Source organism: Myxocyprinus asiaticus, chromosome 4 (assembly GCF_019703515.2).
Source record: "Myxocyprinus asiaticus isolate MX2 ecotype Aquarium Trade chromosome 4, UBuf_Myxa_2, whole genome shotgun sequence".
NCBI lineage: Eukaryota > Metazoa > Chordata > Actinopteri > Cypriniformes > Catostomidae > Myxocyprinus > Myxocyprinus asiaticus.
The window spans coordinates 36527908-36554525 of NC_059347.1; the positions used below are offsets into that span (position 1 = coordinate 36527908).

General features: G+C 39.7%; 1 protein-coding gene across 3 annotated transcripts in view; it reads left to right on the top strand.

Moving 5' to 3' along the window:
- LOC127440121 (disabled homolog 2-interacting protein-like) overlaps positions 1 to 26618 on the top strand; it is a 209762-nt gene that overhangs the window by 31576 nt on the left and 151568 nt on the right. Inside the window, exon 1 of one of the 3 annotated variants that reach the window (XM_051696526.1) lies at positions 15148 to 15345. The exons of the other annotated variants lie outside the window; for them this stretch is intronic. The gene's annotated coding sequence lies outside the window, so the exon portion shown is untranslated. Of the gene's footprint in view, positions 1 to 15147; positions 15346 to 26618 lie in introns of those variants that run through there. 3 annotated transcript variants of the gene reach the window in all.

The window sequence follows — 26618 nt, forward strand, 5'->3', positions numbered from 1 at the left end:
TAAATCTAGAGGAACTGCTCCCTCCCTATCTCTCTCTCTCTCTCTCTCTCTCTCACTCTCTCCCTCCAATTGTACATTTCCACTCATAAATTTCAATATCCTCTGTAAGGGCTCTCTAAAACCTAATGATTAAACTCTTATTTGAGTATTTTTCCATTGTCTGTATGCACAGAAAGTATGGTGAAGGGCTGCTCTGTACTGTTCGGCAGAGAGCGAAGAATGTGGTTAGCTGAATGAGTCAGCTGCTCAAATATTTCAAGGAAACAGGACTTTCAGGGTAGAACTGGGCCAATTCACTGTTACACTCTGGGTTCAGACCACTACTTAGAAAGAAAGAAAGAAAGAAAGAACAGTCCTACATGCAAAAGGAACCCAAGTCCATAACACAGTAGTTGAGCCCAACATCTGTCTTAAACACAGGCCAAACCCCAAACTATCCCAGAATAGCCCCAAATAACATAGTAGAACTGTCCTGCCCTGGCAGAGTAGATGCCCTCCCATAGCACGGACATGTATCACTACCAATGTGTATGTGATGCAGTTGTTTGTTTAAGGGGTTATTTCAACTTCTAACCCTTAAAATGACTTTTGTTGGTGCCTATGAAGTCAGGTTGATTCAGTTCTTGAATTTTTGTTTATTTATTTTGTGTATGCTTAGACAGATTAATAGACATAACTCTTGAGCTACCCATAAACAGCTGGTACCATGAAGAGCATTTTCACAGAATTTTAATTTTAAAAGAAGAATGAAGGTATTAAAAGCTTTAGGATTAGATGATGCTCTTATAAATGCATATCAGCATTTTCAAGAATGCAATAGCACACCGAAAACCGGACTTTAAATACCTCAATGCCGATCCACTGTTAACAAACACGCAAGCGGAGCCCTTTGTCTGGGCAACCCGGCCGCGGAAATGCAGAAGGAAAAGGGGAAATAGAGCCTGCGTTCTCATCAGAGTAAGACGTCATGCAAATCGACCCCCGCTACCCAGTATTCTACTGGAAAATGTTCAGTCTCTGAACAACCAACTCTGCGAGCTGAGAGCGTGGATCTCTTTCCAACAAGAGATGAGGGACTGCTGCATTATCTGCCTTACAGAAACTTGGATGTCTGCTGAGATTCCAGATTCAGCCATCGAACCCGTGGGGTTCTCCGTGCACCAAGCAGATAGAGCGAAAGGCCTCTCAGGTAAAAGCAGAGGTGGTGGTGTATGTTTTATGGTCAACGAATCCTGGTGTGATCAGTGGAACGTACATTCTATCAAGTCTTTCTGCTCTCCTGATCTGGAATTTCTCATGCTTCTGTGTCGACCATTCTGGCTACTGAGGGAATTCACAGCGGTCAATATCACAGCTGTGTACATCCCGCTACAAACCGACACAGACCGGGCACTCAAGGAACTGTACGGGAGTATAAGCAAGCAGGAAACCGCACACCCTGAGGCCACGTTCATTGTGACAGGGGACTTTAACAAAGCCAATTTTAAATCAATTGCACCAATACACCACCAACACATCAGTTTCAACACACGAGGGGGCCGGTTTTGGACCATTGCTACTCTCCCTTCCGGGATGGCTACAAATCCCTCCCCCGCCCACCATTTGGCAAATCGGACCACACTTCCATTCTGCTTCTGCCTGCTTACTGGCAGAAACTGAAACAGGAAGCACCCACCCTCAGAACGATCCAGTGCTGGTCGGACCAATCAGATTCCACGCAACAAGACTGTTTTGATCACGCGGACTGGGAGATGTTCCGGTCCACCCCTGATGACGACATTGAGCATTACGCTGATAACGTATTTCATCAGAAAGTGCGTAGAGGATGTTGTTTTGACCAAAACAATACAGATCTACCCCAACCAGAAGCCATGGATAAATAGCAATGTTCGCGCTTCACTTGATGCGCGGACATTCGCTTTTAATTCCGGGAACGCGGAGGAGCATAAACAAGCCATTTATGCCCTCTGCAAAACTATCAGAGCAGCCAAACACCAGTACAGGGACAAGATTGAAGGACAGTTTAACACCACCAACTCTAGAAGCATGTGGCAGGGAATTAATATCATCACGGACTTTAAAGGGAATAAAAACTCCGCCATGAACACCGCTGCCTCTCTCCCGGATGAGCTAAATACTTTTTATGCTCGTTTGGAGGGAAATAACACCGACCTTGCAGAGAGAGCTCTCGCGGCCGAAGCTACAGAGGTTAGTTCACTTTCCATCTCTATAGCGGATGTAACCCCGATCCTTCCGATGGGTGAATATCCATAAAGCCGCAGGTCCAGACGGCATTCCGGGCCACGTCATCAGAACGTGCGCGAACCAACTGGCTGGTGTTTTTACGGACATTTTCAACCTTTCCACCATTGTGCCTGTACCAAAGCAATCCAAAATCACTTGCTTAAATGACTGGCGTCCTGTTGCTCTGACCCCCATAATCAGAGATTACATCTGTTCTGTGCTGCCTCCATCACTGGACCCATTGCAGTTTGCTTACCGCAACAACCACTCCACTGATTATGCCATTGCATCTACAATACACACTGCTCTCTCCCACTTGGAAAAAAGGAACACTTATGTGAGAATGCTGTTTGTAGACTGTAGCTCAGCATTCAACACCATAGTGCCCTCCAAGCTTTATGTGAAACTCCGGGCTCTGGGCTTAAACAGCTCGCTGTGCAGCTGGATCCTGGACTTCCTGTCAAGCAGACGCCAGGTGGTTAAAATGGGCAGCAACATCTCCTCATCACTTACCCTCAACACTGGAGCCCCGCAGGGCTGTGTTCTCAGCCCACTCCTGTATTCCCTTTACACACATGACTGTGTGGCAACACACAGTTCCAATGCCATCATTAAGTTTGCTGATGATACGACGGTGGTAGGTCTGATCACTGACAATGATGAAATGGCCTACAGAGAGGAGGTGCACACTCTGAAACACTGGTGTCAGGAGCACAACCTCTCCCTCAATGTCAGCAAGACAAAGGAGCTTGTGGTGGACTTCAGAAGAAAAGACAGAGAACACAGTCCCATCACCATCAATGGAGCACCGGGGAAGAGAGTCAGCAGCTTCAAGTTCCTGGGTGTTCACATCACTGAGGAACTCACATGGTCCGTCCACACTGAGGCCGTTGTGAAGAAGGCTCATCAGCGCCTCTTCTTCCTGAGACAGCTGAGGAAGTTTGGAATGAACCGCCACATCCTCACACGGTTCTACACCAGCACTGTAGAGAGCCTCCTGACTGGCTGCATCACTGCCTGGAACGGCAGTAGCACCGGCCACAAACACAAAGCCCTGCAAATGGTGGTGCGAACTGCCAGACACATCATCGGAGGTGAGCTTCCCTCCCTCCAGGACATATATACCAGGCAGTGTGTGAAAAAAGCTTGGAGGATCATCAGAGACTCCAGCCACCCAAGCCATGGGCTGCTCTCACTGCTACCATCAGGCAGGCGGTGTCGCAGCATCAGGACCTGCACCAGCCGATTTCACGACAGCTTCTTCACCCAAGCAATCAGACTTTTGAACTCTTGATCTCTCACGATCAATATACATCAGCACTGCACTTTATTAATCGTATTATCTCACACTGGACTGTCATAAATTATATTCTCTCTTAACAACACACTGGCAACTGACTATCAACCGACAGCCTGAATGTCAATACAGTACAATACAACCTACTGTATATTTTATATGTACTATATATACTATTTTTATTGTATAATGTGTATTCTATATTGTGTGTATTGTATACTGTACATTGTATATTATTATTTGTATATTGTGTTGTGTGTAATTATGTGTATATTAGATATGTAATTTGTGATGTGAAAATCTGTTTATTGTAAATTGGTATATGTCTCATCACTGTCATGACTGCTATGTTGCTCGGAACTGCACCCAAGACTTTCACCCACTATTGCAATTGTGTATGTGGTTGTGTGACAATAAAAGTGATTTGATTTGATTTGATTTGATTTTTGAAAAAGAATGATGAGAAGAGTCATCTTACTTTGGGCAGATGTGTAAATGGCTTTCACTGCAGATGGCAAATGAGTGTGCATTTAGGAGTATTTATTTATTTATTTATTTTTATTTTTTTTTTCATTTCTTTTGTAGACTAATTAAAAAAAAAATTACATGACATGGTCTTGAAAAATGTGTCTACGTGAATTAAGAAGAAAGAAGAAGAAAGCCTTTATTATTGTCACACATTATACATTTTCATATATATAGTGAAATTTCTTTGTTTTCACATATTCACATTTCACAGTGGCATGTGTTCACATGAGAACTTAAGTTGTATTTCTCACTTAACGATGCACACATAGTGCTGATAGTGCTCACGAATGTGAAATGGACGTCAAGATCTTCACTGAATAATGACTTTAATTCTATGTTGTTTCTTACCAAAACCTATTGTGTGCCTTCAAAAGACTTGGAATATGACACATGAGTCGCATGGACTGCTTCTATAGTTATACTTTTTGGTAGGCCTACCTTTTTGGATATCTATTGTATTCCACATATAAGTTTGGAACGACATGAGGTTGAGTACATTTTGACAGAATTTTCACTTTTAGGTGAACTATCCCTTTAATATTTAATCATTTTTCATCAAGGGTTTGTCTCCAAATGTCAATATAATGATATTCTGAGTCTGACCATGTGAAGTGTAGCACATTTTAAGTTCTCTCAAGGTTTGACTGTCTTTTGTAAAAATGTATAGTACTGTTCACTATTTTCCATGCCAGTTTCTGCAATGCAATGGCACAAAAGCATCCGTATAATTTAAACCTCTGAAATCAAGCCGTTTTGGCACTACTTTGGTTGTCAGGAAGGTGCTGAGCAAATGTGATAGTGATTTTCCCAGCGTAGGACTGTAATTAAACAAATAAGCTACACTATGGAAAAGTAGCCCAGGGAGCGTCCTGGCTTGACACAGGTATAGTATAGATCAGTTAAGGGGTTTTGGGAGAGAGGAGATAGATTTCTCGCGAGGTAGAACACAGAATCCCTGGCCCTCATTGAGATGGAAATAGGTCTGGATATTTGTCGTCCTACTTCACTCTTTCTTTCTCGTTGAGTAGAGAAGAGTAGGGGAGAGAGGGAAGTGGAGCACGAGAGGGAGGAGGGATTAATACTGTTTTTCAGAAAGTGATAAGAAAGATAATCTCTCTCAGTCTCTCTCTCTCTCTCTCTCTCTCTCTCTCTCTCTCTCTCTCTCTCTCTCTCTCTCTCTCTCTTCTCTCTCTCTCCCTCTCCCTCTCTCTCTTAAGCCATTTTTACACTGCCAAGGTAGCACAGAAGCTGCATTTAAATGCATTTACACAGATTGTTTAATGCTGCTCAGAGCAGGCATAAATGCATTTACACAGAAATTATAACTGCGTACATAATATGTGATTAATGTTTGCAACAGGGTTCAATGCAAAGGAGGAGGCGGGAACCGGATGAAGCATCAAAGTAATGTTTTTAATAAACTTAAACACAAAGACACACAAACATAAACGCATACAGGGCAAGTGCCTGTAGCTTTCTCTCTCCTGAACTGCCAGTTCTCGTTGCACTTATCCCGCTCCTCGGCTGATTAGCCTGATTGGGGTCGGGCATGCGTAGTCACGTCCCGGCCCTGCAATCCTCCTTGTCACAAAGTTTTAAATATACAATTTTGAATATAGAAATATGAAATTGAAATTCTGTGGGAGACGCTGATGTAAACATAGAGAGGGTGCGCAACGGCTAAACCCGTCCGTGTAGCGCATGATCACCGAGTGAAAACCTTAATGCGGCCCTGGTCTTTACACAGAATTTACACAGAATTTTAAGCAGGTACAGAGCAGGAATAACTCGGCTGTGTAAAGACGCCTATAGTCACTTCTGGCCTCTGGGAACTGCATACAGTCTGCTTTGTCTTGAGAGGTCTCTCTAATTATTAGACCAAAGAGTATTTGTTATTATTTCTATGCGCCCTCATCTAACTGAATGTCTTGCGAGAAGAATATCTTTATACTGTCTCTTATATATCGTATCATCTTTGGGGTGTTTATGGGAGTTCTGTGCTTCGTCTCTAGTGTCAGCCGAAGAAAAGTGCGACAACAGATAAAGTCTGATGTTCTATCATTCAGCCTTTGCTAGAGTCTTATTAATACTTTCTATTAAGACTCTTGGGGATCCCTTGCCACCATCTGCTAGTCCAGCAGCAATGTCTTCGTATGTGTGCCAAGTATGCAAGCACTTTTTTAAACAAATTTTCAGAATTATTTTGATGTGTTCATATGTCTATATTTGTATGTGTATGTGTGTATAATTGCATGTGCCCTGCTACTCACATTTGTATTCAGAGCGTTTGAAGATCAACCTCAAAATCTGTGTGAAACAAAAAACTTTTGCAGTGTTGCCTAGTAATACATTGATAGAGTGAGAGAGAGAAAGAGAGAGAGTGAAAGAGTGAAAAAAGAGAGGTTTAATCAACACTTCTTAGCTTGAATGTGGCAGTGCTATCTCAAGAACAAATCTAATCTTGGTCTGGGAAACCTTCCATCTATGCAAATTTCCGAAGAACAAGAACTCCATGAAAAGAATCAAATACTGGATTAGATTGCAATATAAATGCAGGAGTACCAAAATAATCAAAATATATTTTTTAATCGATGCTTGTATAATTTCATCACTATGCATTGCATTTCTCCAATCTGTGAAAAGTAATATCCTGTATATCAACCTAGAATGATTATTTTCTACCTATAGATTATTTATTAATTATTAAACAAATTCAAGGATTTTTTCCTCATTAGATGTTAAGTTTTTGTTCTGTTCCCTTACAAAACAGTACTGAACAATAAAGGTATCACATGGTAATACCATGGTACTTTTATGTTTAGTATGGCACTGAATAATACCATATTCATGTACCATGGTATTTTAATGATGCACATAAATACATACATTATGATACTTTTTGATGCCAATGAACCCAAATATGATTATCTCCTTGTGAGGGACCCCCATAAATAAAATATATAGACTGCTGTATATGTTCATGTACAAAGATCAATTTATATTGTGTAAAAAACAGTGAGTAATATTTTAAGGACATGGTTTTGAGAAAACAGGTGGTACTTTAAGCTTGAATTGTTCCAAAGGTAGAAATGTTCCTTATTTTGGTCCGGGTACGATTAATTGTGTAAAATTATTTTGTGTTATTTTTATATAATTAATCACACTGAATTAACACGCTAAATCAACAGCCCTATTTTTTACTTTTTTTTTAGCACACTCAAAATAAATATTTTTTCCTACATTGTAGATTTACGTATTTCAATTTCATAACAAATTCAATCAAATTGAATTATGTAATGTTTAAAAAAATTATAAAATAAATAAAACTTAAAAAAATACTTAAAACATATTCTATTAAAGATTAGTCAGCTCAATTTAATGGATATTTGTTATAAAATTGAAATGCGTAAATCTTAAAATAATTTTTTTAGTATAATTGTAGTCAACAAAAATAACATTTTAGTTGATGATAATGTCATGCCTGTTCATTGCTTCATTGTCTGTGTAGATGCAAGTTGTAATATTACATATATGTTGTGAATATAGTGATTAATCTCATTCAGGTGTTGCCGGTGTTCAGCTCTTTCCATTCACATTCAAGTTGGAGAGTTTCCTCAGAACGTCTGAACTGATTCAAGCACAGTGAGATTTCAGGTGCACTGGGAATTATTTCTGCTTCTACCTGCCTTACTTGCGAATTAAAACAAAATCTCCTATTGTCACATTCATTTACATTCAGAGTTTTGCAAATAAAGAAGTAGGGGTGTGCAGTGAAGCCATTATCTGTATCTGTATCTGTTACAAAGTTATCTGTATTTGGATAAAACCAGATGTGGGCGTGGCTGAAACCGGAAGTGAGTCTAAACTAATTTTAAAATGTATATCTATATAATTATTATATCTATAGTTTCTGTATATAAAATATATTTTATTATTATTATTATTATTATTATTATTATTATGATAATAATAATAAAATAATAATTATAATAATTATTTAATTATATTATTGATACATTATTATTATTACTATTAATAATGATAATTGGTAGATATTGCACTTGTAGATTCAGTCTGTTTTTCTGAAAGCACTCTCTGATCTGTCCATTTATGTAGGGTGCCATTTCAGTTTGTTTGTTAGTGATTTGAACTCTGCTGTGTGAGTGTGTGTGTCTGTATGTGGAAGAGAAGAAAGAGTGAGAGTTCATAGGAGACGCAACTGTCAGATACTTCCTGTTTTGGATAAAAAAAAATTTCCTATTGTAAAAATGCTTAGAAGGAAAAGTTGTGTTGCAGTGTTTTCTTAAACTTAAATCTCTGTAAATGTGGTAACAAAAACTATCTTCAAGTCTTCAGGGTCTGGAATTCATTAATATGACAAGTTGCAATATTTATAACGATTTATGTCTCTGAATATATTTATATATTTTGTGCTCTGTCTGTCTGTTTCACACAGTCCTATATGTTGAGCTTCATAGCTTTATGTGTTCAAAAATAGCATAGCTGCAAGGGACTCTGCAAATTACAATCCGCTGTAGGCCTACATGTTGAGAACAAAAGGCCTGAGAGGACTCTTTTGTTTAGCAGTATAAACACTGTCAAAAGGAGCAAGTGTTGATTTGGAAGGCGGTAAAATTTACGTGTATGACTGCTAAGCATTTCCCAGATGAGGAGCTAATCACTTTTGGTAACAGCAGACATGCAGACTGTAATTCATCTTTCGCCTGGCCTGTTCGTGTTTCTCGGTTTGATGAAAATGTTGTGGTGAGTTGTGGTGGATTGTGATCAAAGAGAACTGTGTAAGAGAAGTTTACATTTAATGGTGAGTAAATAAAAATATTTGTAATTATTTAGATGGTTAAATATTTTCTCCTATCCCAGCCTTTCTTAATATCCAAAGAAAACGTCTTGGTTACTTTTGTAACCTCCGTTCCCTGATGGAGGGAACGAGACGTTGTGTTGATGTAGTGACAATAGGGGTCGCCCTTGGGAGCCCCAAACACCTTTGATCTTTAAGAAAAGGCCAATGGTAATTGGCGAGTGGAATTTGCATGCCACTCCCCCGGACATAGGGATATAAAAGTTGTTGGCTCGCAACCACTCATTCAGGTTTTGTGCTGAGTAGCCGAGACAAGGTCCCGGCCATTTCAGCGGGTAGTTCTGTGTTGTGGCAGGAGGGACACAACGTCTCGTTCCCTCCATCAGGGAACAGAGGTTACGAAAGTAACCAAGACATTCCCTATCTGTCACTCACTCGACGTTGTGTCGATGTAGTGACACTAGGGGTCCCTATAAAAAACGGCACAATTTGCTGAACTGTGTTACGTGGACTGGCAGTGCGAGACGGCAGACCACTGTGTGCCCTGTAGTCAGCACACCTGGCCGTAACGTAACCTGCCCCAACGCTCCTATGAGCGTTGTACGGTCCCCTGCACCTCAGGGACAAGTCGACTGCCCATAAAAATGGGGACAGGCTAGCCCAGCCGTGGCCTCTTCTCCTCTTTTTTTTCTCCCAAAAAGAGTGGAAATCGTTTATCGACTGGGGGCCATAAGTGTCCGTGTCGGGGGGGTGTCACTCCCAAGGGGAACACACCGTAGAGACCACACCCTGCCCGAGGGTGAGGAAATTGTGTGGAAATACATCACTTACCGAGTCTTGTCGGCATTGTCTCATGTGGAGAAAAACCTAAATATCTTATGCAGTGTTGTTTCTAAAACAAGATTAATTAAATTGGTCTTGTTTTAAGGATTTTTAGATAGTTTTACAGGAAAACAATACAAAAATTATTATCAAGAATATGATTTTTGCCCTAATATCAAAGGTCTAACTAGAAAAAAGAAATTATGATCTAACGTGAATTTTCTTGATAAAAAATATGATCGTGGCTGGTAACATGTGCATGTAAAATGGCTAGAAATAGCATTTTACCTGACAATTTACACAAGGTTTATTTCTATTTCTTCTGCTCCAAACTTACTTCAAACTTACTTCTCTGTCTGCTCGTATGAATGTAACACATCATAAGAAAGTGTTTCACCACTGTTCAAATGCACTTTGGATCGCATCATTTATATGTATAAATGTTTTCCATCTGAAAGGACTAAATATTAAATGAAACAAATGACAATAAAATGCAAAGTAATCTCTTCAGTAATAAAATACTTTTTGAATGTAACTGTATGCTAATTACCAATGATTTAAATTGTAACTGTAGTGGAATACAGTTACTTATGTTTCGTATTTTAAATACGTAATCCCGTTACATGTATTCCGTTACTCCCCAACCCTGCTTAAGAAACAGCAATATTTAAAGGGCTCAAGGGCTGGAAAATGCAGATCTACAGGTTTTTTCCCAACATGTCAATTCGTATGGGATTAATACCAGGGTCTATTTTTACAGGCCGTTTTATAGTAGGTAAAACACGCTGTAATTTTTACCGCCGCCAGAATGCGCAGTCCGTAAAAAGTCAGGAAAATTTACTGACATGAACGATTTTCACTGGATTAAAATTACTAAGAAGTTCTGGTAATTATTACATTACCCCATGTTCCCATATAAAACTAATCCTGTCCAAATAGGGCTATTGTTAGTTCATGATAACTAATGCATTAACCAATGTTAAAGGATGGAACCTTATTGTAAAATGTTACCAAAAATATTGTTTTTTGTTTGTTCATGATGCATTTACTAATGTTAACAAGTACATCCTTATTGTAAAGCATTAGCCTGTATGGGATAACAGGAAGATAGCAGGAAGTCCACGTTATGTCAACTTCATTTTTTTAAGATCATGTTTAATAGGAAACTTTCTGGTGAAGAACTACACTACCCAAAATGCTGAGGGGGGAAATCCACCAATCAGAGAATTGTGGCAAAAGAGACCAGCAGAGACTGACTTTTTTGAGGTACTTTTTTTTTTTTTTACCCTAGGTGAAAAAATTATTCCGGAACCAAACTGAAAAAGTGGATAGGCACTGTTGTGCTCAATTCTGAGGAATAACATTTTTCAAGGCCAAGATCATTTTAAATGATGACTTCTGTCATACGCCACCGACTGGTGATGTCAAATTGCATCTTACAATAATTGTTCATCTTCATTGGTTCGCAGCAGTGTATAAACTTTCCTTCAAAATGTACATTGAGTTTAGGATGACATTTTCATTTGAGTTTCCCTCAGAGGGCAACCCAATGTCTAGCATGGCAATAATTTGCAATGTCAGGAATCTCTAGTGTTGTGACACAAGAGTGTGTCACCAGTGCAACCCTATGTGTCCTTACATAGATCCTGTGTGAATTCTGCTGTTTTGTGCAAAAAGATGGTCCGTTTGTGGAAAATATTGTGACATGTTCTGTTTTGAGAGTTGTCATGCTGTTGGAGGGCTATTCTGTTGTCCTCTCAGGTGGTAGAGAAATACAGCTTTTTTTAGACACTGGAATGTTACGTTTATGCATTTCCAGCCAGGAATGCAGGTGCTCAGTCTGTAGGCTCTTCCATGAGGATGACTGGCCTTTCTCACACAGGCTCATCCCACACCTCCATGGGTCATGCATAGGGAGGCCTTTGTCTCCGTGGTGACAGCTGTTTACATTCTTCCTCAGGGCTGAGGCTGTGGAAGTCTTCTTCAAAACCTGCATTCCTATTCTTGTTTTCCGTCAAAGACTTTAGCTAAAGCCATCTGAAGGAGTGGTACAGTGTCTCTTGGTTTTGTGTATCATCTAAGTATTGTTCGAAAGCAATCACATAATCAGTAAGAAGTTTTAATAAAGTTTTTTATTTATTTTTTTATAATTTTAAAAACAACTTTTGCTTAATTTATTAATCGATTTTCCATTTGAGGACGTCCCTGAATGTCCCCATAAGGAGATTTTGACTGATTTAGCTCAGTTTTGGGGACAATTTTGCCAGGTATTATATAGCTAAGTACACACACACACACACACACACACACACACACACACACATCTTCTTGACTGCATGGAAATGTGTGTTGGAGTCTTTGCCAAGCAACTTTGTAGTCTGTAAAAGAGGAGAGAGATTACAGCAGCTTGCAATAGTGATAAACAGTGGGATCTTGACTATTTTTAATTGCGTTTTTGAACTGTAAGCAGTTTAATTAGCACTTCACCCGAATATGTCTCATGATAGAATTTAGATCTAGAAATACACTGAGCAAAATTATAAACGCAACACTTTTGTTTTTGCCCCCATTTTTCATGAGCTGAACTCAAAGATCTAAGACTTTTTCTATCTACACAAAAGGCCTGTTTCTCTCAAATATTGTTCACAAATCTGTCTAAATCTGTGTTAGTGAGCACATCTCCTTTGCCGAGATTCAACATCCACCTCACAGGTGTGGCATATCAAGATGCTGATTAGACAGCATGATTATTGCACAGGTGTGCCTTAGGCTGGCCACAATAAAAGGCCACTCTAAAATGTGCAGTTTTACTGTATTGGGGGGGTCCGGGGGGGGTCCAAAAACCAGTCAGTATCTGGTGTGACCACCATTTGCCTCACGCAGTGCAACACATCTCCTTCGCATAGAGTTGATCAGGTTGTTGATTGTGGCCTGTGGAATGTTGGTCCACTCCTCTTCAATGGCTGTGTGAAGTTGCTGGATATTGGCAGGAACTGGAACACGCTGTTGTATACGCCGATCCAGAGCATCCCAAACATGCTCAATGGGTGACATGTCCGGTGAGTATGCTGGCCATGCAAGAACTGGGATGTTTTCAGCTTCCAGGAATTGTGTACAGATCCTTGCAACATGGGGCCATGCATTATCATGCTGCAGCATGAGGTGATGGTCGTGGATGAATGGCACAACAATGGGCCTCAGGATCTCGTCACGGTATCTCTGTGCATTCAAAATGCCATCAATAAAATGCACCTGTGTTCGTTGTCCATAACATATGCCTGCCCATACCATAACCCCACCGCCACCATGGGCCACTCGATCCACAACGTTGATATCAGCACACAACCGCTCACCCACACAACGCCATACACGCTGTCTGCCATCTGCCCTGTACAGTGAAAACCGGGATTCATCCGTGAAGAGAACACCTCTCCAAAGTGCCAGACGCCATCGAATGTGAGCATTTGCCCACTCAAGTCGGTTATGATGACGAACTGCAGTCAGGTCGAGACCCTGATGAGGACGACGAGCATGCAGATGAGCTTCCCTGAGACGGTTTCTGACAGTTTGTGCAGAAGTTCTTTTGGTTATGCAAACCGATTGTTGCAGCAGCTGTCCGGGTGGCTGGTCTCAGACGATCTTGCAGGTGAAGATGCTGGATGTGGAGGTCCTGGGCTGGTGTGGTTACACGTGGTCTGCGGTTGTGAGGCCGGTTGGATGTACTGCCAAATTCTCTGAAACGCCTTTAGAGACGGCTTATGGTAGAGAAATGAACATTCAATTCACGGGCAACAGCTCTGGTGGACATTCCTGCAGTCAGCATGCCAATTGCACGCTCCCTCAAAACTTGCGACATCTGTGGCATTGTGCTGTGTGATAAAACTGCACATTTTAGAGTGGCCTTTTATTGTGGCCAGCCTAAGGCACACCTGTGCAATAATCATGCTGTCTAATCAGCATCTTGATATGCCACACCTGTGAGGTGGATGGAGTATCTCGGCAAAGGAGAAGTGCTCACTAACACAGATTTAGACAGATTTGTGAACAATATTTGAGAGAAACAGGCCTTTTGTGTAGATAGAAAAAGTCTTAGATCTTTGAGTTCAGCTCATGAAAAATGGGGGCAAAAACAAAAGAGTTGCGTTTATAATTTTGTTCAGTGTATCTTTTATTCAATCAAAGTAACTGATACTGCAGTTACTAGATGAGGAAATAAAGCATTTTTAAAAGGTTTGCAGCCTTATCAGGTGGTATTAACTTAATCTGTGGCATTCGACAATGATTTGGTGTTCATTAGTTCAGTACTATTACATTAGAGTCATCATTAAAGGTTTATATGATGTTTACTCAGCATGTAGCTTTCAACCATGACATAAAGTCATGCAAAATGTTCAAGGTCGAGATGAAAGAGGTGATTATATATGATGAGAGCACAGCTTGTTAGCAAGAATGAAGGAAACTAAATTAAGAAAATGTGAGTGGTGTCTGCACCCCCACCACCCCCCCCCCTCTCTTTGTGTAAATCAGAGGTGTCAACAGGTCTAGATGGAGGAAGGGAGGGTGATGGAGATGCTTCAGTTGTTCTCATGGACAAATGCCTCTTCCTGTCGGTGAGAGACAGTGGAAATATGAGACATTGAGTGTGTGTGTGTGTGTGTGTGTGTTAGAAGATATGGCATTTTGTCCAGCATACTTTTATCAACACAAAATTATTTCTAGTGTCTTCCCACACAGACATTTCTAATAATTTGTATGTCAGTGTAATTATTTAAATTTTTTATGTGAAAGGTCAGTTTAAGACCTGGTTTTTGTATAGTGTTTTGTTTCTTTTGCTGTAGTAGAACCCAATCCTGATGTCTTTGCCTTCTCAACCACAACCTGACTTCTGATTGGTCCAATATCCATCTGGAATTTAGCTTTCCCCGCTCTTGACCCCGCCCTCTCTCTGCCCTGAGGGCATCAATGAACAACGGCATTCCCTTACACAGCCGCATATGCATATGTGTGTGTGTGTGTGTGTGTGTGTGTGTGTGTCATCTACAGAGTAAAAAAGAAGCAGTAGAGGGGACTACAAATGACTAATGACTGCATACCTAATCAAAAGTGAAATGGAATTTTTTTCATTTTTTTTTACATCTGGAAAACTCTCCATGGCTTTTGTTCTTGGAAGTTGAAAAGAGTTAAATAGTAGGACTTGAACTATTGTTCTTATTGGTGAAAAGACAAACCTCTCCTTTGCTCTTGCTCTCTTGTTCACACATAACACACATTCTCTCTCTCTCTCTCTCTCTCTCTCTCTGTCTGTCTGTCTGTCTGCTTGCTTGGCTTAGATCTTGTGTAAAGGGGAGGGTCTGAACTCTGTTTGCAGTGAATGGCCCTGCTGGAGTCTAGTGCTAGGATACACACTCTCTCACTCTCTCCCGCTCTCTCACACACGAGTACACACACAAAGCTGCTAGTCCCGCTATGAAGGGAGAGAAAGAAAGTATGTGAATGCAGAAGAAGTGGGCAAAAGAGAAAAAGACAGTTTGGATGTAGCTGGACTGTAACTGGACAGCAGTATTTCTAACTGTTGGCACGCCATGTGCTGATACAGCGATGGTGTGAGGAGTTTTTTCACTGGAGTGATTGAGAGGTAAGGGATCGATTTTCAGTCTCCTGCTGGTGTTTTTGGATCACTGACCGTGTATGTGTGTGTGTGTGTGTGTGTGTGTGTGTGTGTTCGTGGTTGTGGGGACAGGTGAAAACTTAACAGAATTTACACATTATCTCAAAAAAAGCAGTATAAAGTGTTCTAACATACTGCAGACTCACTTCTCTGAAAGTTGCTCTTGCATTAAAATTCCATGATTTTTAGACTTAAGTTTGCTTTTGAGGTTTTGGGGGAAATCTTATGGGAGCAGAAACTCTCCTTCTTAAAGTTTTTGTCTTATCCTGGGCCAGGTGCTTCAACTCAAACGTTTAATCTAACAATTACTGGGCATATTGCTAAACTCCTCTCTGGTCAGTATAATAGGTCCACTCCCATTAACACCAGGGGTGTGATGTATAAACGTTGCGTACACATAAAATGGGTATTGAAATGTGCGTAAGCAATTTCTCACGAACATATCGTGATTTATAAAAAATAAACTTGCCGTAAATAAGTGCGCACCGTCCAGACTGTGCGTACACACTCTTCTGCTGGTGTGTGTAAATTGGCAACTCCAGCTGGACAAATAATTAACTGAACAGACTGATTATAAACTCTGATTTTCATTTAATTTACATTTAGAATAAAAAAGTATGTAGTTAAGCACTTGAAACAGAATTAAGCATTATCAAGCCAAGAGTAGGCTATATTATTTTTATGTAACTAATTGAAAAGGCATTCAAATATAATCTGTAAAAGGGAAATATTGGTTTGGGATGCGCTGCGTTTGGAGAACTTTCCCGTGTCATCATAGAGAAGGAACATAAAGTAACTAAAAATGACAGCGAAGATTTCTTAATTTGAGATATTTTCTGTTCTATTACAATCATGTACTGAGATAAGTACAGCATTTGAATAAAGATTATCTGTAATGCGATGCGCACTTGACTCTGACTGACGTGACATGGCTTGGTAAAACGGACAGTAGCTATAAGACAGACACTGCTGGCCACATTCAGTAGTCAAACGGACCACTGACCATGAGACATGTCTCATCAGAAACAGTATTGTACAGCTGTAAACAGGTACAGCAATGCACATAAAATGCGAATCAAATGTGCTTCCTGCTCCACTTCATCCAGACCCTCATCGCAATGAAACCCCCGTTCTAGTCTAATAAAAACATTATGAAAAGTACATTTGTTGTTCAGCTGTTTTTTTTATATAAAATACCAGGCAAATATAAAATCTTAGTAATCCGATGATATCAGACAATGCTGCACAAAGTTATGAATTTTTATAATTTTCATTTTGTTTCCAGTACTAAATATTTAACTTCTTAATAAAATCACCCTTAAAATGATTTAAAAGGTTTTCTGAGAAGCAAAATTACTTAGGTTAGATTTATGTCTGCAAATTACCAAGGGATATTCTTTGAAAACAAGTTCATATCTTAATAAATAATGCTTCTTCATGGTGCAGCATCTAACCTTTGGGCACATGTGACATTTACGGTCTTATCTCTTATCATACAGTTTCTCGTATCGTTAAACGCAGTATTCACGTGTCTGGATGGTGAAATGCATATGGTAATTGTTTGCATATGAGGATATGCATAGTAAAAACAGGCATTGTACACTCCATATATGGTTATTTTGGGGAGGAGACGGGGTGGGGAATGAATCATGTGCATGTACGCACAATCTTCTGCTAGCTGGGATTTATTAAGGGAACTATGCGCAGGTTCTGGCGTATGTACAGTTTTATAAATCTGAATTTTTTTGTGCGTACACAAAATCTGACTTTTGTGCTTACGCACACTTTTAGGAAGAAATCTAAGCAGAGTTTTATACATGAGGCCCCAGGTCCCTAACAGTTCACAATTAAAAAACCTGTATCAAAGCAAACAAATATAATTTCACGAGTTCACATTTTCAGGTTTATAATATGAGACAAATGTAAAGGAATTAAGGCAGTTTATAAACCCTTGTGTTGTGATTAACAGAATTAGATGAACATGCTCCTCCTGAGCTCCAGTTAGGAACAACTAACACTCTGAATCAAACAAAAATTCCTTTTGATTATCCAAATTCAGTCATGTCAGTCTATTTCTATATGCGTTTATTCAACTTGAGTCACATATGCACAAATGCTTCCTGTACCTAAATCTTGAACCAATCTTCGTCATGTGAACACATGAGCCTGGCCTGTATCCAAATCTACGTGTGAGAAGAATGTAGTGAACGCAACATCCATTCTATCCGTCTTTAATCCACACTTCTGTCTTGTTTATCATAATCCATGTCCTCTGTTGCAGGACGCTCCATGCAGGACTGTATTCATGGATCATTGTTGCTCTATTAATAGCCAGAGGCAGGGCAGGGAGTGAGTCTGCAGCTGGAGGGAAGGAAGTGGGCCTGGAGAGCACCGGGATTACCAGGGGTCACTGCACCAGGGGCCCCGCATTGCCCATTCCTTGGAATTGTGCTTTTTGTGAATGTTAGAATTAATTTCATGGTGGTCAGGGAGTTGATAGCAACTGTGTGGGTAAATAAAACAGACTGCAATATTGATAGACTGATATATTGGCCAGGCTAGATAATTAGCTGATATTTGGCCATTTTAAGATAATCAGGATTGCACGATAACTGAGCCTGACTGACCGATGAACAGAAGAGGTCACTTGTCAGTTTAAAAATCTAGTTACGGTCTTGTCAATGGATAGCTCACATTTTTGTATTTTTCTGAAATAGCACTTGAGTATTTAAAATAAGTAGTTGTCATTCACGCAAATGCCTCCTTTCTAAGTAAATTAGGCTCATTTTAGATAGCACTTTATTCACAAAACTTTGTGTAATCTGCTTGCAGAAATTTACATTGCTCTATTACCGCCCAAGGAAAGCAGGCTGTAAACTGAATTTTATTCAAAAAAGATGTTTGTGTACATTTTATTTTAGTCATGTCAGTACTAATTCAAGTAAAGATTAAATAATGGAGAAAATCATTATAACCTGTCATACATCATGGTGCACAGTGTAGTCAAGTGTACTTTCGGCATGTTAAAGAGATGATTCTGGTGGATCTCGAGACCTGTTTTTCTAAATTTTAAATTACTTTTAACTTGACACAGTGCCCTAAAAACGCTGTATTTATGACGCAACATAAACAAAGTGAGACACTCAAAAAACTTTCGTCTGACGCAGGTGTACAGTGACGTGTCCTAGGACAAGCCCTTATAATGTAAATCTGTCATGGACAGACTGATGAATTCAATTGCAAAATGGATTGCTGTGGACTGTAGGACAATGATAGGTTTATGTAAAAAAAAAAAAAAAAAAATGGAAATAAAAAATATATTATATATATATATATATATATATATACTATAGTTATGTAATATATTGCCTTCTTAAGCCACTTTCTGTATTGGTATTTTTTTTTTTTGTCATCCGCCACAGAAATGTAATGCATTTTAATTATCTGAATTATTTTCATAATATTATATTTATAATTATTTAATCAATATATATTGAATTATTTTCATTTAAGGGGCTTTCTCAGCAAATATTTATATATGCGATTGTTTGCTATTAATACGAATAATTAATCAGCATATCATGTAAATAATATGATTAAAAACTTTAATCGATTGACAGCCCTAGTTATTATATTAGCCAGCCTGCTCTCTTGATATCGGTATTGATTCATCATTAATCTAACCCTGTCTTACCTGAAAAAAAACAAAGGAGACAAAGAGAAAGCCAGATCGGAAGAGTCAACAAGAGTCTCCAAGGCATAATGCGACACTATCACAGCTGTGACGATATGTACGGTCAATTGCATCCTGAATGGGGAAAATATGAATGAAAATTAATCACTAGTTCCTCAGAAATAGGGACTAAATTTTCATTTCACTTGCAAAACATCCATCTCAAACACTTTTGTGAGTTTTTCCTCATGTATGAGTAAAAGGTTTATTCAGTGGGGGACTCTACCTGTGGTATGTTAACTGCCTTCATTTCTCATCTGTCACATACTCTACACACATTCTCTATCCTCCATCCAGCGAAACTCTCTCCCTCTCTCCACACGTCTGTTTCTTCACTGATTCTGTCAGTCAGAGCACAACCCAGCATCCGTTTCTTTGATCTGCACTAGTCTTGAAAGTTGTGTAATGTGGCTGTGAAGCCTTGGATTGGTTGAGCATCCTGTTTGTGTCACTGTTGCTGTATTAGTAATTTACAGGTTAATCCACATATTTGTTGAGATTGTCATTGCTGATGTGTAAAAATATTAGTAGTAATTTCGGAATTAGGATTATTTTCCCCCGCTTCAAAATCTTCTAGTTTCTTCTGACCCCAGTCAAAACCCATTTGACAGATATTATTGAAGATTTATCCCTCGTTACCACCAGCAAAAACACATTGTAATAGCAAATATATATATATACTCAGCAAAAAAACGTCCTCTCACTTTCAACTGCTTTTATTTTCAGCAAACTTAACATGTGTAAATATTTGTACGAACATAAAAAGATTCAACAACTAAGATATAAACTGAACAAGTTTCACAGACATGTGACTAACAGAAATGGAATAATGTGTCCCTGAACAAAGGGGGGTTCAAAATCAAAAGTAACAGTCAGTGTTTGGTGTGGCCACCAGCTGCATTAAGTACTGCAGTGCATCTCCTCCTCATAGACTGCACCAGATTTGACAGTTCTTGCTGTGAAATGTTACCCGACTCTTTCACCAAGGCACTTGCAAGTTCCCGGACATTTCTAGGGGGAATGGGCCTAGCCCTCACCCTCCGATCCAACAGGTCCCAGACGTGCTCAATGGGATTGAGATCCGGGATCTTCGCTGGCCATGGCAGAACACTGACATTCCTGTCTTGCAGGAAATCATGCACAGAAAGAGCAGTATGGCTGGTGGCATTGTCATGCTGGAGGGTCATGTCAGGATAAGCCTGCAGGAAGGGTACCACATGAGGGAGAAGGATTTCTTCCCTGTAACGCACAGCGTTGAGATTGCCGGCAATGACAACAAGCTCAGTCCGATGATGCTGTGACACACCGCCCCAGACCATGATGGACCCTCCACCTCCAAATCGATCCCGCTCCAGATTATAGGCCTCGGTGTAATGCTCATTCCTTCGACGATTAACGCAAGTCCGACCATCACCCCTGCTGAGACAAAACCGTGACTCATCAGTGAAGAGCACTTTTTTCCAGTCCTGTCTGGTCCAGCAAAGGTGGGTTTGTGCCCATAGGCAATGTTGTTGCCGGTGATGTCTGTTAAGGTCCTGCCTTACAATAGGCTTACAAGCCCTCAGTCTAGCCTCTTTCAGCCTATTGTGAACAGTCTGAGCACTGATGGAGGGATTGTGCGTTTCTGATGTAACTCGGGCAGTTGTTGTTGCCATCCTGTATCTGTCCCGCAGGTGTGATATTTGGATGTACTTATCCTGTGCAGGTGTTGTTACATGTGGTCTGCCACTGCGAGGACAATCAGCTGTCCTTCCTGTCTCCCTGTAGTGCTGTCTTAGGCGTCTCACAGTACGGACATTGCAATTTATTGCCCTGGCCACATCTGCAGTCCTCATGCCTCCATGAAGCATGCCTAAGGCACATTCACGCAGATGAGCAGGGACCCTGGGCATCTTTCTTTTGGTGTTTTTAGAGTCAGTAGAAAAGTCTCTTTAGTGTCCTACGTTTTAATTATTAATTAACTGTGACCTTAATTGCCTACCGTCTGTAAGCTGTTAGTATCTTAATGACCGTTCCACAGGTGCATGTTCATTAACTGTTTAAACACTTTACAATAAAGATCTGTAAAGTTATTTGGATTTTTACAAAATCATCTTTAAAATACAGTGTCCTGAAAAAGGGACGTTTCTTTTTTTGCTGAGTTATATATATATATATATATATATATATATATATATATATAATAATCCTTTGGCTGGAGTGTACTTTCATTCAATAAATATTGTTAATTCAGACATTTATTCTTGATTTATAAATGGGGTCTCTGAAACCCCAAACATACATAATGCATAACTTTTCACAAAGGACATTTTGAAGTGTGTTAATAAACAGGGGCGTCGCTAGGAGTGGGCTTACCGGGCTTTAGCCCTAAATGTTTTAGGAAAAGCCCTGAATGTTTTTATTACCTTGCACTAATCACTGAGTTTTCATGCGCGCAATAAAAATAAATACTTTAGAACCGCAATTCTGCTCTCTTAGCATAAAACAGTGTCTCCTTTTACACCCATTCACTCCTGACCAGAACCGCCCACACAAGAAGTACTGACCGACATATAAACTGGCCAATCGTCGATAAGAAGTAACATATGGTCCAGCCAATAAGTTTGGAACTTTTGGATGTAATTACCTCGATTGTTTTAGACAGATGGTTCGTAGGTGTGTATTTGTCATGGTGAGGAGATTTATTTAAATATTTAAATGTACATTTCAAAATTCTTAAAGACAAATTAAGTAAGCCTAAGCCAGCATCAGCATTTCAATGGTAAGATGCAGCTGCTTCAAGTATGTGTAACTACTGTATAACTTATTGATTGCATTGTCAAATGAGGCTAAGTACTTATCACTCTACAAACCTGTAACTATTAAGCGACAACTATAGATCTCATAAATATATCATTTTAATTTAAAACAACTCATCTCTTATTTGCCTCTGTATTAGGAAGAAAAGCTAGCGAAGTTTCTGAATAGCCTTCGCACAGCCACAGTCTTCCCAAAACACATACACATACCATGATTATATGAACGCTCCGTTTCCGTGATATCCGCATGTGGTTCGCGTAGCCCATAACAGGCTTTCATTTGATCTAATCTGGATGCATAATGTTATTTGTGCAAGACTTTTCACCGTGTTTAATGATAATTGGCTTCAACAAGTGTGTGTGTGTGTGTTTGTGTGTGTGTTATGTGTCTACGTGTTTGTGTATAATAAGAATAAATGATATAATATTGAATATGCGCTTGAGAAATGGGTATATAATCTTTACTTTATATAGAGAATTTTCATTTATTGATTTATACTGTATATTTATTTATACTCACAAAAATAGCTTCTAAAAATTCAGTTTCTGGAAAGAAGATGGGATTCACTGTCAATATAATATGAAAGAGGAATGGACTGACTTTTCTGTCATCAGTGGCTCCTGCTGTGTACACCTTACATGTGCTGTAGTTTTGTTTGTAAATCTAACATTTTGTGGTCATGCATTTTTGTTGATGAATATGATATGCAGTAGTTTGTGGATGTTCTGTAGGCAGGTTTCTAATTAGACAAGGAATAACAGCCTGGTGCCATGGCTCTGGATTTGTAGGTTTCAAACATGTAGCCTATGTGTTCAATGAGTTTAATTATAAATGATAATAGCATTGAGCAGTATTAAGGAGGAGTGGTGATATAAAGCAGTTGGTTGATCTGAAAAGTTTTCTCATTTTATGCTCAGTATTTTTTAACAATCGATATCAAAAGATTTCCTTCATTTAAAAATGGACTCTTTACCAATGTAACTTTTAAACACATATTTTAAAGGTTATCCTGTGTATTATATAAGACCTGGATATCCACTGACCCTAGAACTGCCCCTGTTAATCATATGATTAACAAAGGTCAGGAAGTATCAACTTGACGCCTTAATGTTAAGCATGTTTTTTGAGCCACTAAAATAGCTTTGGGGTCTCTTAGCGCACATACACAGAAATCATTGATGCCAGGCTCTGTGGAGCCGTGGCCTGGGGGTTGGCGCACGTGGTCTGACACATTGAGCTGTGGCTCTCATATGAGTAGGAGGCTCTCATATGAGTCTTGCCCGTGTTATGTGCCCAACTGCCCATGTATTGTACTTTCTTATTAATGAAAATGACAAAAAGCCAAAAATAAAGCTGTAAAAGGATGATGGCAGGCTCATCTATTTGTATTTTTTTTTTTAACAAGTCACATGCTTTGTGATGTGCTACAAAGAAATTATTATCTAAATACCGTACACTCAGGCAGAAACATCATGCATGTGCCCCCTCAGATTTTTGAGCCAAGTGGATTTTGAATGCAACTTCCATTTATTAAAATTCTATCTTTGATCATGAAGTTGCATGATTATTTTTATTCAAAAAAAAAAAAAAAAAAGTGAAATAATAGTAAACAGAATAGAAGGAATATATAGTGTCCATAGTGAAAGTGTCTAAAACAAAGGGGAATCTGTCATGCTCGCGGTGAATGGGGCTTTGTGAAGGTCAAGTAGTGCAGAGAGGATAAGGTCCGGGTATAATGGGGAGGGTTCAGCGGCCGAAACGTGCTCCCCCTCCTTGGTCCGTGGTGTGAGGGGGGCCTAGCTTCCCTGGCTTCTCTCCTGCCCACTCCTGTCGGGAGCTTAGGAAGGCCGGCTGATCCAACGGACAGGGCCTTGCTGACATCAGGGGAAGAGGTCATCATGTCACAATATACAGTGCATCCGGAAAGTATTCACAGCGCTTCACTTTTTCCACATTTTGTTATGTTACAGCCTTATTCCAAAATGGATTAAATTCATTATTTTCCTCAAAATTCTACAGACAATACCCCATAATGACAACATGAAAGAAGTTTGTTTGAAATCTTTGCAAATTTATTACAAATAAAGAATGAAAAAAATCACATGTACATAAGTATTCACAGCCTTTGCCATGACACTCAAAATTGAGCTCAGGTAGCATCCTGTTTCCACTGATCATCCTTGAGATGTTTCTACAACTTGATTGGAGTCCACCTGTGGTAAATTCAGTTGATTGGACATGATTTGGAAAGGCACACACCTGTCTATATAAGGTCCCACAGTTAACAGTGCATGTCAGAGCACAAACCAAGCCATGAAGTCCAAGGAATTGTCTGTAGACCTCTGAGACAGGATTGTATAGTGGCACAGATCTGGGGAAGGGTACAGAAAAATTTCTGCAGCATTGAAGGTCCCAATGAGCACAGTGGCCTCCATTATCCATAAATAGAAGAAGTTTGGAACCACCAGGACTCTTCGTAGAGCTGGCCGTCTGGCCAAACTGAGCGACTGGGGGAGAAGGGCCTTAGTCAGGGAGGTGACCAAGAACCCGATGGTCACTCTGACAGAGCTCCAGCATTTCTCTGTGGAGAGAAGAGAATCTTCCAGAAGAACAATCATCTCTGCAGCACTCCACCAATCAGGCCTGTATGGTAGAGTGGCCAGACGGAAGCCTCTCCTCAGTAAAAGGCACATGACAGCCCACCTGGAGTTTGCCAAAAGGCACCTGAAGGACTCTCAGACCATGAGAAACAAAGATTGAACTCGTTGGCCTGAATGGCAAGCGTCATGTCTGGAGGAAACCAGGCACCACTCATCACCTGGCCAATACCATCCCTACAGTGAAGCATGGTGGTAGCAGCATCATGCTGTGGGGATGTTTTTCAGCGGTAGGAACTGGGAGACTAGTCAGGATTGAGGGAACGATGAATGCAGCAATGTACAAAGACATCCTTGATGAAAACCTGCTCCAGAGCGCTCTGGACCTCAGACTGGGGCAAAGGTTCATCTTCCAACAGGACAGTGACCCTAAGCACACAGCCAAGATAACAAAGGAGTGGCTACGGAACAACTCTGTGAATGTCCTTGAGTGGCTCAGCCAGAGCCCAGACTTGAACCCGATTGAACATCTCTGGAGAGATCTGAAAATGGCTGTGCACCGACGCTCCCCATCCAACCTGATGGAGCTTGAGAGGTCCTGCAAAGAAGAATGGGAGAAACTGCCCAAAAATAGGTGTGCCAAGCTTGTAGCATCATACTCAAAAAGACTTGAGGCTGTAATTGGTGCCAAAGGTGCTTCAACAAAGTATTGAGCAAAGGCTGTGAATACTTATGTACATGTGATTTTTTTCGTTTTTTATTTGTAATAAATTTGCAAAGATTTCAAACAAACTTCTTTCATGTTGTCATTATGGGGTATTGTTTGTAGAATTTAGAGGAAAATAATGAATTTAATCCATTTTGGAATAAGGCTGTAACATAACAAAATGTGGAAAAAGTGAAGTGCTGTGAATACTTTCCAGATGCACTGTAGACGTATATTCTGTATATCAGCATTATATCAACCACCCTGCTCTCTAGATATCGATATTGGCCTTAAAAATCCAAACTGATCAACAGAGGTTGCAATTCTATACTGTTGCATGCAGAATTCCTTTGCATGGTTGCATGTCTTCAATTAGGTGCCGTGACAGTAAAGGTGTATTCCGGGTTCAATACAAGTGAAGCTTAATCGACAGCATATGTCAGCAATGTTAATTAACACAAAATTATCGCCCCTCCTTTCCTTTAAAAAAAGCAAAAATGGAGGTTACAGTGAGGCACTTTTTTGAAGGGTTTAAAGGCAGAAATGTCAAGCTTATAATTGTATATAAGAACTTACATTAAAACACATGTACTGTATTATTTGAGCTGTAAAGTTGTTTAAATTGTAATCAATTATCAAAATAATCATTAGTTGCCGCCACTGATTTATAATATAGAACTGGATTGCTGATGACGTTATAACTGTGAAGCCACTGTGCCGCCATATTGCCATGACCAAACATTCCAGAATGCCTATTGACTTAATAGAAATTCTTGAGTAAACATTCATCATTTAATCACAGATTTTATATCTGGAATCTCTCTGTACATTCCTACAACACAAACGTCCTACACATGTAATTATTTATTTAATTAAATTGTGGAATTTGTTCTGTTTTTTGAAAGCCCGAGTGAGTTATGTATAACTATATCAAACAGTCTACCTCTAACAAACTTCAGTGGCATACAGAACAGCTGAATGTAAACAAGTTCACTGAAACTCAGTGGTAAGATACACACAGACATTTTCAGACTTATTTATTGTGAACATTGAAGTGTTTGTTCAGAGTTATTTATTTTATGTTTTCATCAAAACGTGCCTTTTTCTCGCGGTCACTTGAATAATAGCGCTCTCACTCTCTAGACACGCAGCGGCCGCTGAGATTGAGGGAGACACGCACAATGAAAGTTGGTTCAAATTAAACTGATATGCTAGGTTTAAATGGCAAACAAACACGTATTTATGATATATATCCATGTATGACTACAGACAGCTCATCACTAGGCATCAATAAACAGGCAAAACCCGGGCATTTAAGGTGATTTAGAAATTCTTGTCTGACTTTCCTAAAGTCCCTCCGGGGGAAAGGACGTGTTGTCACAAGCAAGCAGATATTACAGCTTTT